The sequence below is a fragment of the Sciurus vulgaris genome (genome assembly GCF_902686455.1).
Source record: "Sciurus vulgaris genome assembly, chromosome: 1".
Taxonomy (NCBI): domain Eukaryota; kingdom Metazoa; phylum Chordata; class Mammalia; order Rodentia; family Sciuridae; genus Sciurus; species Sciurus vulgaris.
Window position 1 is genome coordinate 89,729,324 of NC_136461.1, and position 6,000 is coordinate 89,735,323.

A 6,000-nucleotide genomic window follows, 5' to 3' on the forward strand; every position below is an offset into this window, starting at 1 on the left:
TAATTTGTTCAAGGTACACAGTAGGAACTGGGATATTCAAGTGTACATTTACTGACAGGTGCACAGAAATGTAAGCAAATAAAAATACAGTTAACTCAAGAAAAAAAAGTGCAAATTAGGAACATAATCATTTCCATTTTGATTCAGTTATAAATTGAATAACAATGATATTCTTTCCTCCCTTCCTCATAAATTTATTCTCCTTCACTTTTGGAGGTCAGAAGTCTCAAATCAGTTCCGCCTGATGTCAGGGGGCTAATTTCTTCTGGTGGCTCTCAGGAAAACATTTTTCCTCGTCATTTCCAGTATCTGCTATATTCCTTGGCTTGTGGTTCTTTCCTCCATCTCCAAAACCAGTAATTACACCTCTTCTCTGACTCTAACTCTCCTGATACCCTCTTTTTCTGTCCATTTTTAAACTTGTGGTAAAATACAGATAACATAAAATTTACCATCCTGACTTTTTTCATCGTACAGTTTAGTTTAGATACATCCACAATAGCCAGGCATGGTGGTGCATACCTGTAATCCCAGAGATTTTGGAGGTGAAGCAAAAGTATCAAGACTAGCCTGGGCAACTTAATGAGACCCTGTCTCAATATAAATAAAAAGGAGTAGGGATGTGGTTTGGTGGTAGAGCATCCCTGGGGTTAATCTCTAGTATCACACACAAACACAAATATAAATATATATGCACATATATGTTTTCATACTATTGTGCAACTACTCTTTTTATGTGGTGCATCACATTTATAGATTTGCTTATATTGAATCATGATTACATCTCTGAAGTGAACTGGGTAATATCTAAAAAATAGAATTTATTTCTCGCAGTTTGTGATGCTGAGAAATCCAAGATCAAGGTACTAGTGGATTTGGTGTATGGTGAGGACTTTTCTTTTTGTATCCTCATAAGCCAGATGGGGAGAACAAGCTCCCTCAGGCCTCTTTTTTAAGAGCTCAAGAACTGAGCCCTCATGACTTGATAAACTCCCAAAGGACCCCCTCTTAATATCGTCGTCTTGGTAGTTAGGTTTCAACATATGAGTTTTCCAGGGGATTCAAAAACTTTTAAACCACAGCAAGACCTGACTTCATTCTTTTGCATTTGATCATCTAGGGTTCCTAGCACCATTTGTTAATCCAAATACCCTTTCCCCATTCAATGGTCTTGGCACTTTTGCCAAAAAATAACCTGACCATCTATGCAAGTTTTTATTTCTGGGTTCTTTATTCAATTCCATTGGTCTGTGTGCCTTTCTGCCACTATCACACTGTTTTAAACACTAATAATTTTTTTCTGTGGAAATCTTCTGGTAAAGTTGAGTGGATGGGTATTTTGGGTGTACACACACACACATGCATATAAGGGAAACTCCTAAATAGCAGATTGTACCTTTTGCCAAATAGAAGAGTGACATATCTCCATGTCTTCTTTAGATATCTAATAATTTGTATCACTTGGTCTGACAAACTAGGGAAACCATTCCTGAGGAGATGGTAGGAGACACTGGTGGACACCAAACACCTTTCCCTGGTGCTGGAGCTCTCAGACTCCAGCAATCTTATGACTTTGGTTGCATTTCTCCACAGAGTTTCAATCTTTTAAATATCTAAGTTACTGAAACAACTGATAAAATAGTTTAAGTGCTAATTTTTCTTTTTTCCTATTATTCAATATATGTGTTTTGTGTCCATAAAATTAATGGATTTAAGAATTAACATATACCTCTGACCTTAGATTTTGTGTCATTTGTCTCCCCAACACAGTGTTTCCCAGATTGATTTCAAACTCATGGGCTCAAATGAACTTCCTGCCTTGACCTTCCCTCAGTAGCTGGGTCTACAGGTGCACACCACTGCACCCAGATGGTTGTCATTTTTGACACGTACCCTGCCACCATCACCATCACCCACATACCTAAACTAATCAAAGATGGGGACACAAAATACTTATTATATGAAAGTCATTTATTCCATAGTTTACTGGAAATTGACCAGAAATTAGAAGGTCGTTAGAAGTGATTTTTAAATCTTCATTTAAGAAAAACATGCTGTGAGTCTAAATAACCAATGTCAGCAAGTAAGCAAAATGCAAGTGAACAAAACACAATTTCCTTGATGAATGAAGTGTTTGCCATAGTTTTTCTAACTATGTAAATGTGGTTATCATATGAAATATTGCGTCCAAGTAGTGGTAACCAGAATATTATGCAAACTTCCCAGAGCAATTTAAACCTAAATTCAGATGGTTAGAATAAAACATATAGTCTTTATTCAAAAGAAAACAATAATACGCCTTTCATGCCCAGCAAATTATAGAAATGGTCTGGTTTCCTATATATTGAATGAGATTTTGTTTTGTTTTTGTTTTTTGGTTCTGGAGATTGAACCCAGGGACGTTTAGCCACTGAACTACATCTCCACCCCTTTTTATTTTTGAAACAGGTTCTCTCCAATTTACTGAGGCTGGCTTTAAACACAATATTCCTGCCTCAGTCTCTGAATTCACTGGGAATACAGGCATGTGCCACCATTCCTGGTTTGAATTAAGTATTTTTGACTGCAAAGCAAATTAAAAAGATACTCTCCTTCTGCTTTTATTTTTATGCATTGCTTTTGGTTCTAGAGAAACTAATACTAATTTAAAACTTTTTGCACAGATTATTCTGTAAATTACATTATCCTTTGTTTCCAGAATATTGAACTAACTTTTGAGTGTTTTTTATGCATTTGAAAAGGCAATTACAATAATATTTTTCACATTTTCCAAATACTACATAGAACCTTATTATCTAGTAAAGGTGGAAGTTGCAAGATTTTTAAAAATTCAGTATTACAATCTGAAAGTAAACATCTTACAGAAATAATTCCATTAAATTGAAATTGGAGGGTACTGCTTTTAGCTTTTGTTTTTTTTAAGATGGGGTCTCATGTTGCCCAGATATTTTTGAACTACTGGGTTCAGGCAATCCTCCTACCTCAGCCTTTCAAATAGTGGGGACTACAGATACACGCCAACAAGTCCAGCTCTTATCATTATTCCAACACACACAGAATTATTAAGGGAGCTGGTGCAGTAAAGGACAGTGGCAGTTTTTTTAAATGACACTCTGGCAGTTTGTCCTACTCTGTCCAAGCAATATTTGAACCAGCAGGGCCCTTCTAATCTTGTGCCGTCAACATTATGGACCAAGGCCAGGTTGTTGTGCAATTTGTGAAAGCTTTGATTTGCAGAGTTATTAGTATGGTATTTCACCTCATGGAATCTGAAGAATTGACTATCTAATTTTCAAATTGTGAGTCATTTGCATTGTATAGTTCTCCCTTCAGTTTCCCCTTAACTTCATTATAGCTGCAATTTAGTTCATAGACTTTGTGACTCCAGTTTGAACTCCACCTGATTTTTTTCAACAATTCAAATTGCTCAGTTTTTACAACCAACTGCATGCACTATTGTAATACCTGTTTGAACTTTAATCATTTTTGTCTTTTTGGACTTCGCTTTTTACTACATTTTTAGAACTATGGTGAAAGTTTCTTGCAGCAACTGCAAGTTAAATAACTTTTCACAAGTTTATCAAAGTCTGACTGCTCCTCTGGGGGTGTGGATGGGTGGAACCTCTTTTGCTGCCTGTTGGATTGCCTCCTACTCTGCCAAGTGTAAGTGTGAACCCCTTTCTTTGGCCCAACTTACCCTCATATGGAACCTGAATTCTTGATCTCCACCGTCCTCATTTCTTTTCTCCTGTTTCTTATTAAGACACACAAACAGCTGTTCCCCATGCTTTGCATTTTAACATTCCTCACAGTACTTGGTAAAAGCCTGATATAGATGACCTTTTTGTAATAGAGCTGCATTTATTCTTGTTGTGCTTTAGTTGTTTTTGTGGCTCTCCTCTGGACTGTCTCCAAATTTTCCTGCTAGGTTTTAGCAAGCTAAGCTCCAGAGTTTGGGTTCACTCACAAGGGTCTGACTAGCACATATATTGACTGTGGGTTGAGGCCCTTTGAGCTCAATAATAGGACTGCCTCAGAATGAATTTTCATTTCTCTATTATCCTAAACTTGCAAACATCCAGTGATACATGCTACCTTACCATAGCTGGTAATGCTTTCTGTAACATAAAAGAGCCTGTGGGTTTTATAATGGAATAATAATAATATGAACCATATCTGGATTTGGTGTAAATAGTTCAGATTTGACCCAACCTTTTTGATGAGATGTCACTGAATCATTTAGTGATCTTGAGATGCTGAAGAGTTGAAAATGAATGCCTGGAGCTCAGGGGAGAGGGGGTCGAGAGAGAATTATTTAAGAGATACCTATGTGAGAGATATGGCCAAAGCTTTTGCCAAAACTGTGATTTCAGGTGAGTAGTGGGGGTAGTGGGGAAGGAATTAAAGTGCCCATTCAAGAAAGAAGTTTGGCAGGAAGGAACAAGACAGGAAATTCAATCATGTAGTGCCAGGTAGAGGTAACAATGTGAGAAAAAAGTATTATTCCAAGCCTTCTTTTAAGGCAATTGTGAAGAGAAGGAGGGAGAAAGGCAACAGAGAAGGAAAGAAGATGGGGAGAGAGAGAGAAAGAGGGCACAAATATTGAGTCAAAGGAGATCTAAAGGAGGAAATGACTTTTGGGTAGATTCTTACCTGCAGTGGAAGAAGAGACCCAGCAAAGGCACTGAAGCATGACAATCTCCAGGGAAGAGTTCATTGTGATGAGTGCTTAGAACAGGAGTATGAGTGTCTTCCAAAACCCAAATCCCATGCTTACAACTTAAAGAGCTAAGGAAAATATTACAACCTTCCCTGCTCACATGGCTGCCGTGACCTCTGCATGTCCTTGATGGAACATCTAAAGAATGCCGACTTTGCCCGGCTCACTCTAGAGAACTCAGAGCCACTCACTGTCAAGGCTCTCCCTCCCTCCCTTCACGGATCTGCCCAGTCGGTGTGGGGATGCAGTGTCCTGGAGGGGATCACTAGGTCACACAGGTTGTTAGAACAGAGCTTTCTTTGTTCTAGCTTGCATTTAAGAAGCCCACTGGGAACAGAACTTTGGAGTCTCACCTCCAAAGTGGAAAGGATGCCCTGCCGGGACTTCCTAGTCAGGATCCTGAAAAGCTGCCCCGTAACTCCCCAGCTGCATGATTTCCCTGATACAGTGATGTATTTTCTTCTCTTTCTCTCTTGGCTTTCACTTTTGCTTTTATCTCACTATTAGAATAAATGCTATCTCATATAAAAAGAGTGTCTTTATGGTCTATCAGGTCCAACCTGCCCAATTAAGTAGCTGCACACATATGTAATGCTTTAATGTTACACTACTTTAGTCTTTGAGTGTTTGTAGGAGGGGGGATACCAGCATCTGAAAAGATAAGGCATAGGCCGCAAGAGCTCAGGACCTGATCCTTTTCCCTTGGAAGCCTCAGGATGTTCTTTTAGTCATTATCTGGAGTTTGAGGTACCCTCCTTGGCTTTGCTGCAGACCATTCTGAACACCTGGGGTGGCCACCACAAGCAGTCACTGAACAATGCATCCCATACTGAGAATTCCCAATGGCTGATTCCTCTATAGTGTGGTTTTGTTATAAAAACAGACTCAATAAGAGTGAAAATGAAGGTTTTAGTGGAATCCTGATCTGGGTGAACTAACATCATGTTGCTTCAATAAATTGATTCAGCAAATTCCTAACATCAACAACCCCTGCAGAATATCTACCCTTTAGGGAGACTTCAAACTGCTAACTCCCCTGCCTCCACAGAACATATAAAAGCTCTCTTCCTTTTGACCTAACAGTACCTATCCCTCCAACATAGCATAAAATCAACAGTCCCAGCTTTTGGCATGAGGTGAAGCTAGCCTAATGTTTCACACTTCTTCAGAGCATGTTAATCCAGGCATATCTAATAACTTAAATTCTGTGCCTAGTTTCCTCATCTCTAAAATACAGATAATCAATCATAGCACCTACCTAATAGGGTTGCTGAGGAAAT